The sequence below is a fragment of the Balaenoptera physalus genome (assembly GCF_965194825.1).
Source record: "Balaenoptera physalus genome assembly, chromosome: 3".
NCBI classification, from domain to species: domain Eukaryota; kingdom Metazoa; phylum Chordata; class Mammalia; order Artiodactyla; family Balaenopteridae; genus Balaenoptera; species Balaenoptera physalus.
In genome coordinates this window covers 30,425,682-30,447,240 of record NC_138890.1, presented here as the reverse complement: position 1 = coordinate 30,447,240, position 21,559 = coordinate 30,425,682, and the positions used below count along the sequence as shown (strand labels likewise).

General features: G+C 40.9%; 1 protein-coding gene across 15 annotated transcripts in view; it reads left to right on the top strand.

The window, feature by feature from the left end:
• Positions 1-21,559, top strand: part of TENM2 (teneurin transmembrane protein 2) — a 591,699-nt gene that overhangs the window by 247,802 nt on the left and 322,338 nt on the right. The gene's annotated exons all lie outside the window — the stretch shown is intronic.

The window sequence follows — 21,559 nt, the reverse complement described above, 5'->3', positions numbered from 1 at the left end:
GCTGCTATAAAACTTTCACGTGTGGGTTTTGGGTGAACATACATTTTCATTTCTCTAGGGTGAATACTACGATTGGGATTATTAGTTGGTGTGGTACGTGTAGTATCGTGGGACACTGGCAAACTGTTTTCCCGGGTGACTGTACCATTTTGCATCCCCACCAGCAAGGTATGAGTGTTCCCATCATGGTATTTTGATTAGCTTTCACGTCTATCAAAAGTCTGTCCTGGCATAATGCTCTCTTTTGCCATGAGCGTCTTCTGGTTAATTGAATAAGTCATTTATTTTTTAGTTCTCTAATGAAACAGTCCTTAGACTTTCTGTATTTTTAATGTTAAAGTTAACCTTTTTTTTTTTTTTTTTTAAGAAGCATAAATGATGTTTGCCTGCTTTTCTCACTTCTATTTATGGTTTCTTCTTCGGTTCAGATTACATGTGCTTTAACTTGGAAAACATATCAATTATATGTCACTTGTGTTTTTCACAGAATGAGGGCCACGAGCTTAGGGTACTTGTAGATGTGCAGACAGATGTGGCTTGGACAATCAGAGTAAACCCGAGTGGTGAGACCTCTTCATATGGTCCACTTGCATTTTCACTTCATGAATCCAGATGCCTCACTGCACTTTAAGTGTGCAGAGAGTGCCCCAAGGGCCATGTGTGTCCTAGTGATGTGATTCAGAATCCAGGGCAGGAATTCCAAGTCTGAACCTTGCTAAGAAAGCAGTATAGCACTTATATTCCACGTGCGTAATTGAGGACTCCAATTCACCATGCTCTGTTATCTAGCATTAAACATAAAAGACAGTTGATAAATACCACATTCAGTTCAAAACACAAATGAATCAAAATGTTATAGTTTCTCTCCACAGGTAATAATTAACATTCTTGTGAATTTCTCTGTGTGTCACAGAGCATCCTTTAAATGGTACGCTAGCAAAAAATCCTAGTATATTGAGACATGCGTGTATGTAGACCCAACAGAATAGTGAGTTAGCTTTCGGAGATAAGACCAGGGTGGGGAGAGAGGGGGTAAGGGTTCATGTTTAGCTTAATGATATGCATATATGAAAAATTTTCAGAGCAATATGACATAATGGCCCTTAGAAAATTTTTATGCATGAACTGCAACGTGAATAAAAACGTACATGAAAAATGAAGCATTCTCATAGTAACAAACCACAAGGGGAAAAAGAGTGTTAAGGCGGGATCTTTGTGGCTCAATGAAGAGGTGAGCATAGGTTATGACTGTCTTTCTTTACCTTCCTGGAGGTCAGAGATTCTGTAGCCTCAAAAATCCATGGGACCCAGGGTAGACGCTCAATAATTAATTGCTGAATGAATGTGCATGTGAATAAATGAAGACGTGAGTGAAGGAACGAACAAACAAATGGTTGAAAATGGTTTGTCATAAGTGAGCTTAGCTCAAGGGTCACTGTTCTTGGGCAAGGAATTTAATTGGAGAGAAGGCAAAAGGAAGAGAATATGAAAGGCTTTATCAAGAAGCAACTAGCATATGACTTTGCTAGGCTCTGTACAAAAAGAATCCCATAGAATGAAAACTTTTTCCAATTATATACCGTGTATAAGTTAGAGAGATTTGTAAAGAGTTAATGGGCTAAATATGGCCAAGGGGAGTGGTTTAATATGTAACATGCCAGTGTTAGCCCCAATGGTAGTCCTAGAACAGAGCAACCATAAAATATCTTACACTTGTCACCATACATTAAGGAAGCCATTGGAGTTCATCTGATCCAATCCAAAAAGGCTTCCTGAAGGAGGAGGAATTCCATCTATCTTGCTTTTGATTTGCAAATCCTCTGCAGCACTGTCCTTTTCCTTTGCCACAGGCATTTGCTTTTTGTATCACCAGCCACAGAGATAAATCAGGATTTACCCTGCTCAGGTGAGTCAGTGGCCTGTAGCAGAGATTCTTTAATGCAATAGATTCGTGATGGAGAAACTAACATTTTCCAGTGGTCCAGGGAACCACCAGAGATCCTGTTAGTCAGAGTTTGGAAGTGAAGTGTGTCTATTCCCACTTGGGGTGTGTCAGAGGCCTCTGCCATCATTAGTTCCGTGGGGATTTCTGCTTGTAAGGCGTTTGTTGTCACGTCTGGGTTGCTACAGAAGAGAAAAAAATTGCTGCAGTTTGCGTGAGATAGAGCTGTGTTTTGGTAAAGAAGCCTGCAATAATTTTTTTCCCGAACTTCGGTCAAGTTCAAGCTTTTGCGATTTGTCTCAAATGATATCAAGCAACAGCCCCTTTGAAAGACTTTCCCTTTTGTTAGAATTTACACTCTCCTTTCGACTCCTTTGTTCTTACCTTACTTCTTAAAGTGTCATTCATTCATTCATTCTTTCAGCAACCCTTTATTGTATCTACTAAGTGTTCCAGGAGCCAGGAATTCAGCAGAGAATACAACAGCATCCTTGCCTTCAAGGAGCTTACTTTCTAAAAGACAATTTTTAAAAATGTGGTAAGTACTTTAGACAAAAAGAAAGCAATGTAAGGAAGATAAGAGTGCTGAGGTTGTCTTGGGAAGGCATGTCCTAAAAGATGACACTTAGTTGAGACCTGCACACACTAAAGGAGTGGGCCACTCCACAATCTGTATCCCCAGGCCAAGGGTGTGGCAAGTGCAAGGGACCTGAGGTCGAAGACTACTTGCCTCAGTCCCAGATCAGGCAGAGACCAGAGAGGATCAGGGCCTTTTTTATTTTTATTGTTTTTAATAGATCTTTATTGGAGTATAATTGCTTCACAATACTGTGTTAGTTTCTGTTGTACAACAAAGTGAATCAGTCATATGCATACATATATCCCCATATCCCCTCCATCTTAAGCGTCCCTCCCACCCTCCCTATCCCATCCCTCTAGGTCATCAAAAAGCACAGAGCTGACCTCCCTGTGCTATGCTGCTGCTTCCCGCCAGCCAACTATTTTACATTTGGTAGTGTATATATGTCGCTGCTGCTCACACTTTGCCCCAGCTTCCCCTTTCCCCCACTGTGTCCTCAAGTCCATTCTCTATGTCTACGTCTTTATTCCTGCCCTGCCACTAGGTTCATCAGTACCTTTTTTTTTTTTTTTTTGCGCATAGTATTTGTTTTTCTCTTTCTGACTTATTTCACTCTGTATGACAGACTCTGGGTCGATCTACCTCACTACAAATAACTCAATTTTGTTTCTTTTTATGGCTGAGTAATATTCCATTGTATATATGTGCCACATCTTCTTTATCCATTCATCTGTCGATGGACACTTAGGCTGCTTCCATGTCCTGGCTATTGTAAATAGTGCTACAGTGAACATTGTGGTACCTGTCTCTTTTTGAATTATGGTTTTCTCAGGGTATATGCCCAGTAGTGGGATTGCTGGGCCATATGAGAGTTCTATTTTTAGTTTTTTAAGGAACCTCCATACTGTTCTCCATAGTGGTTATATCAATTTACATTCCCACCAACAGCGTAGGAGAGTTCCCTTTCACCACACCCTTTCCAGGATTTACTGTTTCTAGATTTTTTGATAATGGCCATTCTGACCAGCGTCAGATGATACTTCATTGTAGTTTTGATCTGCATTTCTCTAATAATTAGTGATGTGGAGCATCTTTTCATGTGCCTCTTGCCCATCTGTATGTCTTCTTTGGTGAAATGGCTATTTAGGTTTTCCACCCATTTTTTAACTGGATTGTTCGTTTTTTGATATTGAGCTCCATGAACTGTTTGTCTATTTTGGAGATTAATCCTTTGTCCGTTTTTTCATTTGCAAATATTTTCTTCCATTCTGAGGGTTGTCTTTTTGTCTTGTTTATGGTTTCCTTTGTTGTGCAAAAGCTTTTAAGTTTCATTACGTCCCATTTGTTTCTTTTTGTTTTTATTTTCATGACTCATTACTCTGAGTCAAAAAAGATTCTTGCTGTGGTTTATGTCAAAGAGTGTTTTTCCTATGTTTTCCTCTAAAAGTTTTATAGTGTCTGGTCTTACATTTAAGTCTTTAATCCATTTGGAGTTTATTTTTGTGTCTGGTGTTAGGGAGTGTTCTAATTTCATTCTTTTACATGTAGCTGTCCAGTTTTCCCAGCACCACTTATTAAAGAGGCTATCTTTTCTCCATTGTATGTTCTTGCCTCTTTTGTCATAAACTGGGTGACCATATGTGCGTGGGTCTGTCTCTGGGCTTTCTATCCTGTACCATTGATCTATATTTCTGTTTTTGTGCCAATACCATACTGTCTTGATTACTGTAGCTTTGTAGTATAGTTTGAAGTCAGGGAGCCTGATTCCTCCAGCTCCGTTTTTCTTCCTCAAGACTGCTTTGGCTATTCGGGGTCTTTTGTGTTTCCATACGAATTGTAAATTTTTTTGTTCTGTTTCTGTGAAGAATGCCATTGGTAGTTTGATAGGGATTGCATTGAATCTGTAGATTGCTTTGGGTAGTATAGTCATTCTCACAATATTGATTCTTCCAATCCAAGAACATGGTATATTTCTCCATCTGCTTATGTCATCTTTGGTTTCTCTCATCAGTGTTTTATAGTCTTCTGAGTACAAGTCTTTCACCTGCCTAGGTAGGTTTATTCCTAGGTATTTTATTCTTTTTGTTGCAGTGGTAAATGGGATTGTTTCCTTAATTTCTCTTTCTGATTTTTTGTTGTTAGTGTATAGGAATGCAAGAGATTTCTGCGCATTAATTTTGTATCCTGCAACCTTACCAAATTCATTGATTAGTTCTAGTCATTTTCTGGAGAATCTTTAGGATTTTCTGTGTATAGTATCATGTCATCTGCAAACAGTGACAATTTTACTTCTTTCTTTCCAATTTGTATTCCTTTTATTTCTTTTTCTTCTCTCATTACCATGGCTAGGACTTCCAATACTATGTTGAATAAGAGTGGCAAGAGTGGACATCCTTGTTTTGTTCCTGATCTTAGTGGAAACGGTTTCAGTTTTTCACCATTGAGTATGATGTTTGCTGTGCATTTGTCTTATATGGCCTTTATTATGTTGAGGTAGGTTCCCTCTATGCCCATTTTCTGGCGAGTTTTTGTCATAAATGGGTGTTGAATTTTGTCAGAAGTTTTTTCTGCATCTATTGAGATGATCATATGGTTTTTGTTCCTTAATTTGTTAACATGGTGTATCACAGTGATTGATTTGTGTGTATTGAAGAATCCTTGCATCCCTGGGATAAATCCCACTTGATCATGCTGTATGATCCTTTTACAATGTTGTTGGATTCTGTTTGCTAGTATTTTATTCAGGATTTTTGCATCTGCATTCATCAGTGATACTGGTCTATAATTTTCTTTTTTGTGTGATATCTTTTTCTGGTTTTGGTATCAGGGTGATGGTGGCCTCGTAGAATGAATTTGGGAGTGTTCCTGCCTCTGCAAATTTTTGGACGAGCTTGAGAAGGATTGGTGTTAGCTCTTCTCTAAATGTTTGATAGAATTCACCTGTGAAGCCATCTGGTCCTGGACTTTTGTTTGTTGGAAGATTTTTAATTACAGTTTCAATATTATTACTTGTGATAGGTTTGTTTATATTTTCTAATTCTTCTTGGTTCAGTCGTGGAAAATTGTACCTTTCCAAGAATTTGTCCATTTCTTCGTGGTTGTCCATTTTATTGGCATATAGTTGTTTGTAGTAGTCTCTTATAATCCTTTGTATTTCTGCAGTGTCAGCTGTGATTTCTCCTTTTTCATTTCTAGTTTTATTGATGTGCATCCTCTCCCTTTTTTTCTTGATGAGTCTGGCTAAGGGTTTATCAATTTTGTTTATCTTCTCAAAAAACCAGCTTTTAGTTTTATTGGTCTTTGCTATTGTTTTCTTCATTTCTATTTCATTTATTTCTGCTTTGATCTTTATGATTTCTTTCCTTCTACTGACTTTGGGTTTTCTTTATTCTTCTTTCTCTAGTTGTTTTAAATGTAGGGTTAGATCATTTATTTGAGATTTTTTTTTGTTTCTTAAGGTAGGATTGTATTGCTATAAACTTCCCTCTTAGAACTGCTTTTGCTGCGTCACATGTGTTTTGGGTCATCGTGTTTCCATTGTCATTTGCTTCTATGTATCTTTTTATTTCTTCTTTGATTTCTTCAGTGATCTCTTAGTTATTTAGTAGTGTGCTGTTTAGCCTCCATGTATTTGTGTTTTTTACAGTTTACTTCCTGTAATTGATTTCCAGTCTCATAGCGTTGCGGTCAGAAAAGATGATTGATACGATTTCAGTTTTCTTAGGTTTTCCGAAGCTTGATTTGTGACCCAAGATGTGATCTGTCCTGGAGAACATTCTGTGTGCACCTGAGAAGAAAGTGTGTTCTGCCACTTTTGGGTGGAATGTTCTGTAAATATCAGTTGAATCTATCTGGTCTGTTGTGTCATTTAAAGCTTGTGTTTCCTTATTTATTTTCTGTTTGGATGATCTGTCCATTGGTGTAAGTGAGGTGTTAAAGTCCCCTACTATTATTGTGTTACTGTCGATTTCCCCTTTCATGGTTGTTAGCATTTGCCTTATGTATTGAGGTGCTCCTATGTTGGGTGCATGAACATTTATGATTGTTATATCTTCTTCTTGGATTGATCCCTTGATCATTATGTAGTGTCCTTCTTTGTCTCTTGTAATAGTCTTTATTTAAAAGTCTATTTTGTCTGATATGAGAATCGCTACTCCAGCTTTCTTTTGATTTCCATTTGCATGGAATATCTTTTTCCATCCCTTCACTTTCAGTCTGTATGTGTCCCTAGGTCTGAAGTGGGTCTCTTGTAGGCAGCATATATATGGGTCTTGTTTTTGTATCCATTCAGCCAGTCTGTGTCTTTTGGTTGGGGCATTTAATCCATTTACATCCAAGGTTATTATCGATAAGTGTATTCCTATTACCATTTTCTTAATTGTTGTGGGATTGTTTTTGTGGGTCTTTTTCTTCTCTTGTGTTTCTCGCCTAGAGAAGTTTACCATTTGTTGTAAAGCTGATTTGGTAGTGCTGAATTCTCTTAGCTTTTGCTTTTCTGAAAAGCTTTTGATTTCTGCATGGAATCTGAATGAGATCCTTGTTAAGTAGAGTAATCTTGGTTGTAGGTTTTTCTCTTTCATCACTTTAAGTATATCCTGCCACTTCCTTCTGGTCTTCAGAGTTTCTGCTGAAAAATCAGCTGATAACCTTATGGGGATTCCTTTGTATGTTATTTTTTGTTTTTCCATTGCTGCTTTAATATTTTTCTTTGAATTTAATTTTTGTTAGTTTCATTAATATGTGTCTTGGTGTGCTTCTCGTAGGGTTTATCCTGTATGGGACTCTCTGTGCTTCCTGGACTTTGGTGGCTATTTCCTTTCCCATGTTAGGGAAGTTTTCCACTATAATCTGTTCGAATATTTTCTCAGACCCTTTCTTTTTCTCTTCTTCTTCTGGGACCCCTATAATTCGAATGTTAGTGAGTTTAGTGCTGTCCAAGAGGTCTCTGAGATTGTCTTCAATTCTTTTCATTCTTTTTTGTTTATTCTACTCCTCAGCTGTTATTTACACCATTTTGTCTTCCAGTTCACTTATTCATTCTTCTGCCTCAGTTATTCTATTATTGATTCCTTCTAGAGTATTTTTCATTTCAGTTATTGTGTTGTTCATCTCTGTTTGTTTGTCCTTTAGTTCTCTAGATCTTTGTTAAACATTTCTTGTATTTTCTCAATCTGTGCCTGCATTCTTTTTCCGAAGTTCTGGATCATCTTTACTATCATTACTCTGAATTCTTTTTCAGGTAGATTGCCTATTTCCTCTTCATTTATTTGGTCTTGTAGGATTTTACCTTGCTCCTTCATCTGTGACATATTTTTTTGCCATCTCATTTTTTTTTTTTTTTTTTTTTTTGGATTAGTAGAATTGTGTTCCTGTCTTACAGCTTGTTTGGCCTGAGACTTCCCACACTAGAGCTTGTAGGCTGTTGGGTAGAGCTGGGTCTTGGTGCCAAGATGAGGACCTCCAGGGGACCTCACCCGGATGAAGATTCCCTGGGGTCTGAGGTTCTCTGTTAGTCCAGTGGTTTGGACTCAGAGCTCCCAGTGCAGGAGCTTTGGCCCGACCCCCGGGTCATGAACCAAGATCCTGCAAGCCACGTGGGGCGGCAAAAAAACAACAATAAAAAAAGGAAAACAATAACAAAGTAAAAAATAAAATTAGAGTAGGAAAGTAACAGATATGTTAGAAAGAATCTAAAAATAAAAATATAGATGGGGCTTCCCTGGTGGCACAGTGGTTGAGAATCTGCCTGCTAATCCAGGGGACACGGGTTCGAGCCCTGGTCCGGGAAGATCCCACATGCCACGGAGCAACTAGGCCCGTGAGCCACAATTACTGAGCCTGCGCGTCTGGAGCCTGTGCTCCGCAACAAGAGAGGCCGCGATGGTGAGAGGCCCACGCACCGCGATGAAGAGTGGCCCCCACTTGCCACAACTAGAGAAAGCCCTCGCACAGAAACGAAGACCCAACACAGCCAAAAATAAATAAATAAATAAATAAATAAATAAATAAAAATAAAGGAATTCCTTTAAAAAAAAAAAAAGATTAAAAAAATGTAGATGAAACAACAACTGGAAGGTAAAACAGAACCACAATAGTAAAAAAAAGAGGAGGAGAAAAAAAAAAAAAAAGGTGGAAATGGCCTTGCCTGTGGAGGGCGGGGCCTAAGCAGGGGTGGGGTTTGGATGGTGGGTGGGGCCTATGCTTAGGACCCCCAGGGCTGGAAAAGGCCCTGGGGGGTGTGGGGCTTAGGCTCAGTGGAAGAGAAGGGGCCCAGGCGTGCCTCCTGCCTCTGGTCTCAGAGGGCGGGGGACCCTACCTGGGAGCCCAGCAGGCTCTCCGGGCCTGAAAGGGTGGGACCAGTGCCCTCCGCTCTTCTCCTGCTCCTCCGGTCCTGGAGGGCCCCTCCTGCCTGCCTCTCCTGCTCTCCCCTGGCCTCCCTCCTATGTCCCCAGGACCTATGCGGCAGGGGGTGGTGGGGGGTGGTGCCTTGGAGGGTGGGGGACCCGGCCTGGGAGCTCAGTAGGATTCCTGGTGTCGAGTGGGTGGGGCAAACATCTTCCAGTCCTCTCCTACTCCTCCGGTCCCAGAGGAGGGCCTTTCTTATCTACTTCAATGTTGTTGTTGTTGTTTTTAATTATTTTATTTTATTTTATTTATTTTATTTTTGGCTGCGTTGGGTCTTTGTTGCTGCACACGGGCTTTCTCTAGTTGTGGCGAGCGGGGGCTACTCTTCATTGCGGTGCGCGGGCTTCTCATTGCGGTGGCTTCTCTTGTTGTGGAGCACGGGCTCTAGGTGAGCGGGCTTCAGGAGTTGTGGCATGCAGGCTCAGTAGTTGTGGCTTGTGGGCTCTAGAGTGCAAGCTCAGTGTTCAATGTTTTCTTTGAGAACAAGGCTTGAAGCTGAATGGAAGAGACAAACCTAAGCTGATAATCTGGCCAATCCCTACACACATCCCAGATTTTAAAATGTCTGTGTTCTTGCTTTTTCTCTGCCTGCTATGTTTCTTCCCCCAGATATTGGAATGGCTCTCTCCCTCTTTCCTTCAGGTCTTTGATCAAATATCATCTTATTGAGAAGCCTTCCCAGACCACACTGTTAAAGTGTCAGATAAGCAGTGTTAGAAATGGAAATTATTTGCTCTACCAAATCTGATTATTTCATGAAAGAGATGACTCATTCTCTATGTTATGGGATTAAGAATAATCCCATTTTAGATGATAAATACTAGAAAGTTTTAGTAACCCAAGAAGCCTGAGAAACAAATTGCTAATTCATGACTTACGCCATCTAAATGTGATGAATAACTCGGGGCCTCAGGGTGTTCACTGGTGAATAGCAGTAATAGAGCAACTTGCTTGGCTCACAGGTGAACCTCAGCAAAAGAAACTTAAAAGTCTGGATTTTCCACAAGTTTTTCATGCAAAATGAGGGCTGATACTAAATAGGAACACCAAGGTTCAAGAAAAGCTAAGCTTTCCTAATGCTGATTTTCATAGGGAATTGGAAAATTTATAAAAAGTGAAAAGCTACTTATAAGGTCCTTCAAATTGCCCACCATCAGATGGTTCTATTTCAATGCATTTAAGTTACAAAAGGTGAAAATTAAGAGCACTGATTATTTCGATATGTTTTAAGACCTACAGCTATTGTAACTCATGAGTAGGAAGAAGACCCTTTGTTGTTTTTTTTTTTAATTGAAGTATAGTTGATTTATTATGTGTTAGTTTCAGGTGTAAAGCAAATTGATTCAGTTGTACGTATATATATAGATATAGGTATAGATACAGGTATATCTGTGTTATATATATACATATGTACATATATCTGTTCCTTTTCAGATTCTTTTCCATTATAATTTATTATAAGATATTGAATATAGTTCCCTGTGCTATACAAAGGGTCCTTGTTGTTTGTCTATTTTATGTATAGTAGTGTGTATATGTTAATCCCAAACTCCTAATTTATCCCTCCCCCTCTTTCCCCTTTGGTAACCATAAGTTTATTTCTATGTCTGTGAATCTATTTCTGTTTTGTAAATAAGTTCATTTGTATCATTTTTTTTAGATAAGGGTCCCATATACTTAATGGTGCTATTTACCTCAAGAATATCTGGCAGCAGGAAGTTTTCCAGGTTGTTGAAATAATCCTGGAGTCACAGGATCTATTTCACTCCTCTCTCCACCATCTCTAGAAAGAATTAGCCTGGTTAGGCAAAAATAACTAAATACTGACATTTCCTAAGTAGTTCCTATTCATAATGCATTTTCTAAGCACTTTAGCTTTAAACATACTATCTCATTTAACTCTCTTTACCAAGTAGGGATGGTTATTAACCACCTTTAATGGATGGGGAAACAGAAGGATAGACGGGTTACCTACTTCATAACTCTGGTTGTCGAAAGAAGTTGCCCTGGCAAAACTGGAGAAATCAATGTTGAAAAGACTGTGAAAAAGCCCTGGAAATGGCATGATGAACCATGGCTAAGAGGAAACCCTGTTTTCCAAGGCAGGGGCACAGTAGGAGATGGTGATTCTAATGTCATCGACACCTCCTCCCCCGGAAAACTGAGATCTGCAGAGCACACTGGCGTCCTGTTGGTCCCAGTGTTTTCTGAAAGTTGCTTGCATCCTGGGACTCTTGGGTAGCGCCCAGGGGTGGATTTTCTCATCTTTCCCTGCTCAGCACTGGGTATTCCTGCTCATATTCCATGCTACATCATAAGAAGAACCATGAGCACTGTCTGATCCACTTTAACTAAGAGTGCAAAGCAGTTCCAAGACAACTTTGAGAGAAAACACCAAACAATTATAAAGAAAATCCAAAGGGCACTCTCTCTGATAGTACATGAACCATGTAATCCTGGGAGGGGAATGCTTCTTCAGGAAGCTCTCAGATATTTGTTTCTCTGGGATAATTATATGCTTGTGTGTGTGTGTGTTTGTGTGTGTGTGTGTATTTTGAAGGCAGATAGAGTATCCTGCAAACATCTCCAGCAATATGCCCTGTATATCCCATTATATCAGCTGTCACTTGACATGAAACCAGATGCAGTTCAAGGTCTGACATTCCCCTGACTTCTGTTTATATAGTGTGGAGAAACTTTTGTTCCCTTGCCCTATAAGGTGCGTACCACGAGAGATCTGGGGAAAAGGTCACCCAGATAGTAAATAATTCTGCTGAGCTTTGAAGTGAAAATGCTCCAGGAACCTTTATCCTGTCCTTGCCATTTAACTAGTGCGCTTCAGTCATTCTTGGTATTAGCGAATGGTGTAGATCAGAGCTTGTACCCATCATTCTGTTACTCAGAGGCTCAATCTGAAATCAAAATCATATTTTATCTTTGTTTTGATCCTCTTCCTATGTTCAGGGGAAATAATTGTGACCATTTCAAAGAAAAAAAAAAAAAGAATGAAATACACCCCAAGGAAAACCTAGTTAAAGAGCTAAAGAATGACATATTGATGGAAGAAAATTCCACTGTGGTTTTTATTTAAAAAAAAAAAAAAGTCTGGCCTTTGAAAAGCATACTATCTTTCATGGGTAGAGAAATATCCAAATTATGCCCAGCCTATTTACAATAAGACCTTGAAAAGCTATGAGATGAGCTGGAATGAGAGGAGTTTAAATTTTTGATGCAATTCTCTGCTTGGGAAAGTGATAATGCAGCTCAAATAAGAGAGAGAGTATTTTCTGCTACAGCACAACAATCAACATAACGTCTGGGCGTATTAATAATTTCACTCCTAAACTTCTCAACAGGGAGAGCATGGGTCTTAATAGCATTGTCAAGATCCTTAGGGCAATTGAAAAACCCAAAATCATTACTTTCTACTGATAGGCTTTCCTCTCCCAGAGGATGCCAAAATACCTAGGGTAATGTAGATTTATTGAAATGCTCAGACAGGCACTGCTCAGAAGTAACTTCGCAATAGAATCTTCTCTTTAGAAGGATTTCTCTCAAATATTTCAAGTGGTCTTTTTTTTTTTCTTTTTGTATTTGTCACTTGGAAAGTAGCTAATGGAGTTGACATTGATCTCAAGTGATACTTTCCTGATGATTTAAGAAAGCAAGGAGTGAGTATAGGGCTATGGTAAAATGATGTGGCATCTATGATTAAAATCCCTTTGTCATCCGTCAGAGGTGAGAACTTGCCCTATTTGGGCAGTACAGTCCCAAACCAACAAGCACTATTAAGCTTGTAATTCAAGGGTAGCTGCTGGTTTGGCACCCGATTCAAGACTTCTCTCTCTCTTCCTTCCTCCCCTCAAGAGTCCCTGCCTGTGCGTGGCTACGTTTTAGCTGATCAGAAATGGCTCTCTGCTGTGATTACAGCCATGCCTGAAGCCCTGGAACAAATTTCAGGATCCCCCTCAGACCCTCAAGTGTACAGTTGGCTCTCAAATGGTCATCGCCTAACAATCTCCACCTGAAAAGTATCAACAGCAGCGGGGCCCCAGCCAAAAAGTTCCTGTGAAGGACTGGCTTCAGGTTGCCCGCGAAAGATTTTTTTTAAGTGGTATGAAGTGGCCCCCATCTGAAATCTAACTTTTTTTTTTTTTTTTTTACAATGCTGAATCTGTTATACTTTTTTTTTTATAATTTTTTTTTAAATTTTTATTTTTATTTATTATTTATGGCTGTGTTGGGTCTTCGTTTCTGTGTGTGGGCCTCTCACTATCGTGGCCTCTCCCGCCGCGGAGCACAGGCTCCAGACGCGCAGGCCCAGCAACTGCAGCCCACGGGCCCAGCCGCTCCGCGGCACGCGGGATCCTCCCAGACCAGGGCACGAACCCGCGTCCCCTGCATTGGCAGGCAGACTCCCAACCACTGCGCCACCAGGGAAGCCCCTGAAATCTAACTTTGATTGGTTCCAACGGGACTCTGCAACAGACAAACATCGTGGTTATAAAAAACCAGAGAGAATCATCATTTATATGAAATGTCCAGGGCTTCCCTGGTGGCGCAGTGGTTAAGAATCCGCCTGCCAATGCAGGGGACACGGGTTTGAGCCCTGGTCCAGAAGATCCCACATGCCGCAGAGCAACATAAGCCCGTGTGCCACAACTACTGAGCCTGCACTCCAGAGCCCACGAGCCACAACTACTGAGCCCACGTGCCACAACTACTGAAGCCCGTGCGCCTAGAGCCCATGCTCCGCAACAAGAGAAGCCACCGCATGAGAAGCCCTCGCACTGCAATGAAGAGTAGCCCCTGCTCGCCGCAACTAGAGAAAGCCCGCATGCAGCAATGAAGACCCAACGCAGCCAAAAATAAAAAAATAAATAATAAATTAATTAATTAAAATGAAATGTCCAGAATAGGCAAATTCATGGGAACAGAAAGTAGATTAACAGGTGGGATTGGAAAGCACCTGCTAATGGGTATGGGGTTTCCTCGCGGTGGGGAGAGGGGTGGTGACAGAAATGTCCTAAAATTAGACAGCAGTGATGTTTGCACATCTCGGTGAATATACTTTTAAAATACTAAAATGTACACTCTAAGGAGCTGAATTTTATTATAGCTAAGATTGTTATTAATAAAAATAAAAAGGAATTCAAGCAGAGCCAGGAAAAAACAAACAAATTAAAACAGAGAGGATGGAAGTCACCTTCCTCCCGTGTCTGGCTCTCTCCCTGTTAATGGACCCTCCGAGGGCAATAAGCATTAGGGGAATTAACTACATGCTCAAAGAGCAGAGGCAGAAATCTACTCTGATCCCTCTCTGCTGAGGCTCACCACCCTCCAGGGACATGAGTTGTCAATTCATTTGTTCATTCACTCTGTGCTACTTCTGTGCCAGGTACTGTAGCCTTGTGCTGGGGATGTAAAAATAAGAGAGACATGCTCTATGCATTGGAGGAGCTCACAGTCTAGCGGGGAACACAGGAGAGTCCAAAAATAATACAAAACCTTGTGCCAAGGGTGATGAAAGAGGTGTACCCTGTGTGCACTGGAAAGGGGCCCAAATGTAATACAATTAAATACAAAATGTACGAAGGGAAACTTATCATGTAACCTCCTTGCCCCTCCATTTCCTCATCTTTAAAGTGGACGACAGTATCTATTCTGAAGGTTATTATAAGTTTTTTTTCATTTTGATTTTATTGGAGTATAGTTGATTTACGATGTTGTGTTAGTTTCAGGTGTACAGCAAAGCGATTCAGTTACATGTATACATATATTCATTCTTTTTCAGATTCTTTTCTCATATAGGTTTTCACAGAATATTGAGTAGAGTATTATAAGTTTGAAATAAGGTGTTATCACACAGCTGGGGCTTATTAAATGTGAGCGATTGTTCTTAGATGAGCTAATATGTCCCTCTAAACCGTAGTTGTTTCTGAATGTAGGTAGAGGTGACAGAACTTTGGTTTCTAAGCCTGCAAGTGATTGCTGCTTATGACTGCAATCATCCCCATGCTTCTGGCATGGGATGTGTCATTATGAAGGCACCCGGAATATTTTTTCTCGGAGGTCATACATTTTATGTAAGCAAGAGAGCTACAAATCGTTCCTTATGAGTAAGTACCATCCTTTCCTTCTCTGGTGCTCTGGTCAAGCTGACTGGGGTCTTTCCATGAAGGATGGCCCCTGGTCCAGGACTGTACAACTCAGGCCAAGAGGCACTGGCCAGAACCTATCTGAGGCCCCCTGGGAGATGAGAAAGAGGCCGTAACTTGGCTGGCTCCTTCATCCTGCTTTCTTTTTTCTCTATTCTGAAATGCGGAGAAATGTGCAGCCTGACAATAAGAGCCAGATGCAAGAAATACTGCAGACCAGTCAACCATCCTGCAAAGACAGCAATACCATAGGAGGGTCAATAATAAAAAATAAGAGTCTGCTCTTTAGGAAACCAATCATTCAGTAGATATTAAAGACAGTGAAGGAGGGAGCAAGCTGAATGTCCACAGCGTCCAGTACTTTGAGACAAATAAGTAAGCCTCTCTCCAAATGTAGGAGGAAGCTGCATCTGGACCCCCCTGCCCCCAACCCCGGGCTATTGGCAAAGTGCCTCCAGTCAGAGCTGGCAGGATGAGATGGGAGCAGTGTGCCCTCGTTTCTGCCTCCAGCAGACCTAATTGGGAGCCAGGGATGCAGCGTGGAGGAGGAAGTTTGAGCAGGACCTTTTGGGAAAGCACAGAAAAGAGACTGCGCCGCACTTTGGCTGTTCTGGCCTATTTCTCCTGATTCAAGCAGCACTGTGAGGGCCAGAGCTTTGAGGTGGGCGATTCCCTCCACTTTCTCACTGTAGAAGATTTGCTTCTACAGTTTAAGCACATGTGCAAAGAAATGCGTCAAGCCAGTTTTCCTCTGTATCTGCGGGGGCGTGCATAAACTGGGGCAGGGTCCTCATTCCCTCCCTGTGTGCGTGCTCTCTGGGACCTCGTGCTCCTCTGTATGGGTCAGAGTGGGGAAGAGACCCTGGGGTCAAATATCAGCTCTACCGTTTACTGAGCTGTGTGACCACTGGCGAATTACTTAACCTCTCTGAGCCTCACGTGCAGGATCTGTATAAAGGGGGATGATAAGAGAACCTATCCCATAGGAGTGAGTGGGAATACCCTGAAATAATTTAAGTACAGCACTTACCACAGGATCAGACACACAGGGAGAGCTTAATTCATAGCATCTATTGTCAGTATTATTGGTTTGTTGTCATTATTTGTTTATGGAAATGGGACAGTTCTGAATCCCAGGTTCCACTTCGGCAGGCTCTTAGAGAGATGCTCTTAAGACCACCTGTATGAATGCCTGTGCCGTGTCACTTAGTCACTATGCCCTTCTGTAGACAGAATTTGAAGGTAGAGAGGTCTGAGGTTAGTGACTTTGCCTCCATATGTTGATTTGCTATCTCACCATGAAAGCTGCCACCTCAAAGAGCTAGGAAAACTGGAGTGACCCAGGAGGTACTCATTACTTTCACCAGAACCATGGTTGCTATTGCTGCTATTACTATTACTGGTATTATTAATTATAACACAAAATAATATGTGTTGATAGCTTACTATGTGCTAAGAGTTGTGCTAGGCTCCCTATAAATATTCTCATTTGATTCTCCTAACAACCATATGAAAGAAGTAAAATCTCTATACCCATTTTACAGATGAAGAAACAGACTCAGAAAACAATACGTAACTTTCCAGTGGTCACACAGCTAGTAAGTGGCCAAGCAGGGGTTCAAAGCCACCCAGCAGCCTGGCCATCTGCAATAACCTCCACTCTCCATAGTTCTAACCAGGGGCTGTTACTCTTGAAAATTCTCACCTCCGACTCCCTCTAGCTCCCATTCAAGGTCAAATTTGAACAGGGTGTCCTGGTACCAGTTTTCTTCACCCAGAGACTCCAGAAGCTCTGTCAACACCATCCCCACTTCTTGCATCTTCAAATTGCCATCAAGATGGAACTTGCTCCAAAGATGAAGTTCTTAAAGCAGACAGTTTGAGGTTAATTCATTATCTTGGGGTCTGAAGGGTTGAAATTTTTTTAAAGGCCAACAATTGGCATGCCATCTCGAAGAATGAGTGAATTATTAGCAGCTAGGCAGGACTCTACTTTTATTTTTTCTTTCACACATTTTATCATCATTTTTAATTGCCAGGAATAATTGGTGTGGGCAAGACACCACCAATCTGAGTTCATCCCTGCCTTCCCACTGTCATCAACACCCCGCTTGGCAAGGGTAGACCCAGCCTAAATGCCTCCCGCAGCTGTTTATTTAGGAAAAATGCAACAACAATAGCCAATTATTGTGAATTTACTTCCTTAGCTGCAAAGAAAATTCTTTCTTTATACATTATTTAAAATGTGGGTGTTGCTGGTTTCCACATGCTGTTTGAGCACCACTCATCTAGTCAACACAAGAGTTGATACTCCAGTATATATACACAGTGGAATACTACTCAGCCATAAAAAGGAATGAAATAATGCCATTTGCAGCAACATGGACAGACCTAGAGATTATCATACTAAGTGAAGTAAGCCAGACAGAGAAAGACAAATACCATATGATATAGCTTATATGTGGAATCAAAAAAAAAAAAAAAAGACACAAATGAATTTATTTCCAAAACAGAAAGAGGCTCACAGACACAGAAAACAAACTAATGGTTACCAAAGGGGAAAGGGGGATAGGGGGAGGGATAAATTAGGAGGCTGGGATTAACATATACATGCATAAAATAGATAACCAACAAGGACCTACTGTTTAGCACAGGAAACTATACTCAGTATTACATAATAACCTATATGGGAAAAGAATCTGAAAAAGAATATATATACATACATATATATTATATGTATAACTGAATTGCTGTGCTGTACACTGAAACTTACACGATATCGTAAATCAACTATACTTAAAAAATTTAAAAAACAGAGTTGATTTTGTAGTGGCCACACAACTTTGTTGGAATTGATATTGTGAACTGATAAAGAAGCACTGCTTTATTTTTTAAAACTCCACTGTCAACCAGTTGGCATTTAGGAAGGACAGAATACGTGAACGGCATCTCTGTCTGGATCAAAATTGCTGGCAACTGTCCCACAGCAAATCTAAAAGCTCAGAAGCATAGACCTTTCAAGCAGATAAGTCCAAACAAGCAAACAGGACAAGTTAAGCATTCATTCAAGCACTTAATTTTTAAATCTACAGGAAGCACCTTCACCACAAATTAACTGATCTTTGCTACGGGTCCTATCTGTCCCACCCTAGCTTTTAACAAAGAACCAATATATAGCTCCTTCTTCCTAGTACTAAAAGCCCCACAGTACCTAAAAACAAATTCCAGGTTCTGGACCCGAGATAAATCAGGTGTAGAATAATAGGTTAACACAGCAATTTTAATGACCATTGCCTTTTGCCTGCTAAAAGCCTACTTATTAGGTTGATACCATGTAAGTGTTCATGTTACATAGTTATTCGTGGCTCAATTACATTATTATGTGATTTCATATTTATGTAATAGAAGAGCCATTTGATGCACATGAATTAAGCCCAATAAAAGTATGGAACTCAGAGTGGATGCGAAGTTGCCTTCATCAAGCTGAGGTATTCATTTTTGTTTCACCACAGACTGAAGACAACACTTGCCTTGGAGAATGGCTTTTCATGTCATTTAGCTTCTTAGAAAGCAGTAAGGCCTGTTGCTTGCCATTGTCTGCATTTTTTGAAATAGAAAACCATCACACCCTGCAAACGCATTAGATGAGTATAACAAAAACAAACACAAAAAGTGCTTGAGATCGTTGGCTCTAGCAGAGATGTTGTTATATTAGAGGTACGTGACCCACACAGAATGCTAAGGAATCCCAAGTCAAGCCAGCAGTCAAAAACATAAATGCCCACCAGCCAGTAACATAAATGCATACATCCGACCAGATGAAGGTAACAAGGGATCATTCGGGCTGATGACAGAAACAAACGAAACAAACAAACCCACCCAATGGCATTCAGCTCTATCCAATTGTTGCCTTGAGGGAATACAGACTTCAATTTGTTTTTGTTTTCAAGAGAAGTCAGAAGTCCGTAACACGATATACAATCTTGACCTTGAATTTTTGGTAATATTCAGCTTGGGTGCTGCTGGTTTGTGACTCCTGGCCTAGAGAGATGAACTCTGGGTGTACTCCATCTACTCAAATCTGGGATCCTTGAGAGCTGCAGTTACGTCTTTATCCATCCATTTATTCCTAGGAGAACCAAGCAGTGTTCCCTGCACATGGTTTGGGGGAACTTGCCAGCCATCCGACAGCATGTTTAGCATTTTACATTCATCTTCCCCTCGAACTTCCTTACAGGTAGTTACTGCTGTTTTCATCATTTGGCAGGTGAGGAGACTGACGATTAAAGAAGTGAATTCCAGGCCCAGGGTCACACAACTCAAAAGTGGTCAGACCCGATCCTTGAGCTCAGTTCTTCCGATTTTATCTCCTAACCACTGGCTCAATGCTCCCTCACCGCTCTGCTTCTCCCCCAGTGGTAGCCTTTACCCCTCGGTGTTGTCATTGTCTTTTCCTTCTAGCTCCTGTACCTAGTTGAAAAGTTTGTGTTTTGGATAGAGAGATAAATGAGCAAATATGATCAACGTCACAGTGGAAATGAGCAACGGTATAAGGAGAACATCTTTCGCTATTGAGGACAGGGGATAGTTTTTGTTGTAATTGCTATCAGTCATTTGATGTAAGTGCAGTGAAAGAGCTTGTTGCTTTATAGGAGGACCCGGGTGAGTGGAGAGTTAAGTATTTGTTCATCTTCCTCTGCACTTCTTTCTCCATCTCCCCCCGACCCCATGAAACCCTAGACCTTCTCTTTAGGAGGAATAGAAAGAGAGTTTGATGTTTCTTTCAATTAACTGGAAAGCTCAGCCTCTGTTTTGTTTGGAACATACCACACCACGCCCAGGTCGACGTTTCCATTCCCCCATCAGCACCATCCCTGGCTGTGTCCGCAGAAAGACAACCACAGGAATTCCACCCACACTGAACACAGATGGACAGGGAAGGGCCACCCAGGCTGGAGCAGACAGAGAAATCTCAGGGTGAACAGACAGGAAGCAGGAGGGTCCCGATATCTCATTTAGTGAATTAAATCCCTCTCACAGCCACTTTGTACTTTGGGAGAGTGTGTGGTCTGGAGGGCTGGAGGGCGGGGCCCGGGGGCTGAGGGAGATGGTAGGTTAGGGCTTGGGGCTGGGGAGGGTGGGTTCTTGCTTGAACACTGATTCATCTCGCCTTCCCGAGGCAAGTCTCATAATTACCTAACTAATGGAGAATAATGACACCACTTGGATGGGAGTTGAGAGGGAGAGAAAGAAAGGCATGAGAATTCATTAACCTTGTGTGAGGGGCTTGGATAGCGTCTCTGAAGGATCATTATTACATCATTTCACCCCCTTTTCTCACCTCTTTCCACTAATACAAGACAGACAAACGTAAATAACTATATAATAATAGATTACAAGACAGACAACAATACCAGAAAATATAATAGCCTGCTAGAGCAATGGAACTCCCTCAAAGATATATTTAAAATGTCACTGGTGCAGAATGGAAAATACGAATTACAGGTTCATTTGGAGGACGCGATTTAAAATCTATACAACTTGTACAGTGGCATTTCCCATTAGGTTTTAGTTTTAGTTGTCTTTTTCTGCACACCAAAAAAAAATCCCCCCAAGTAATTTCAGCCCAGAGATGCAGACTGCAAGGAACCACTTTCCTCTGTATTTTTCTTTCCTGTTTTCGATGGTCATGATGCTCTCCAAACCTAGGATCTTCTTGACATGTTGTCTTTCTTTCGGAACGTTTCTGCAAGCTTCCCAGGAGCCACGGAATGTAGATTACACCTTTTGGAGATGTAGCCCGGTCACATAAGGAGACAAGTAGTTGAAATTTGTGTCAAATTGCTTGTTTAAATGACTTGAGCCAACTTCTTGAAGCCAGGACAGCAGGGGCTGAGGATATTCAAAGTTGGCAGGGGCCAAAATGACAAGGCTTGGCAGTCACCTGGTGGGCTGCCAACCCCAACTGGAGGCTTCAAAAAATAATCTTTCTCAAAGGACACAAATTAAAAGTCATGTTTCAGCAGCCATTAAAACCAAATTATAGGCTTACGTTGCATAGTGAACGACCTTCATTTTCATTATGCTTAAAATATTTCACTTTGTAGGTGGAGAGTGGGTTGCTAGGAAAACAGTGTGTGGAATTGTCATCCGTGGTCATATTTACAGGGGAATATGTACAGGGGTATAGTTGTCCTTTGTGCCTTTTTCCTGCAAGGACAGAGGATCGCAAGTTTAGAAACCAGGATGCAATTTGGAGTAAGGGTCATGGTTTGAAAACATCAACCCTGACCTTCTCCAGAGACTGGGTCCTCAGGGTTTGTCTCTCAGAGGACAGATGTTATGAAGCCCCTGATCTGAGCGGGCTCACAGGTGTGTTTTGTTGATTCTCATTTAAAAAAAAAAAAGTATACATATACATGTGAATATATGTGTATATATAAACATATATATAAATACGCAAACACACAAAAA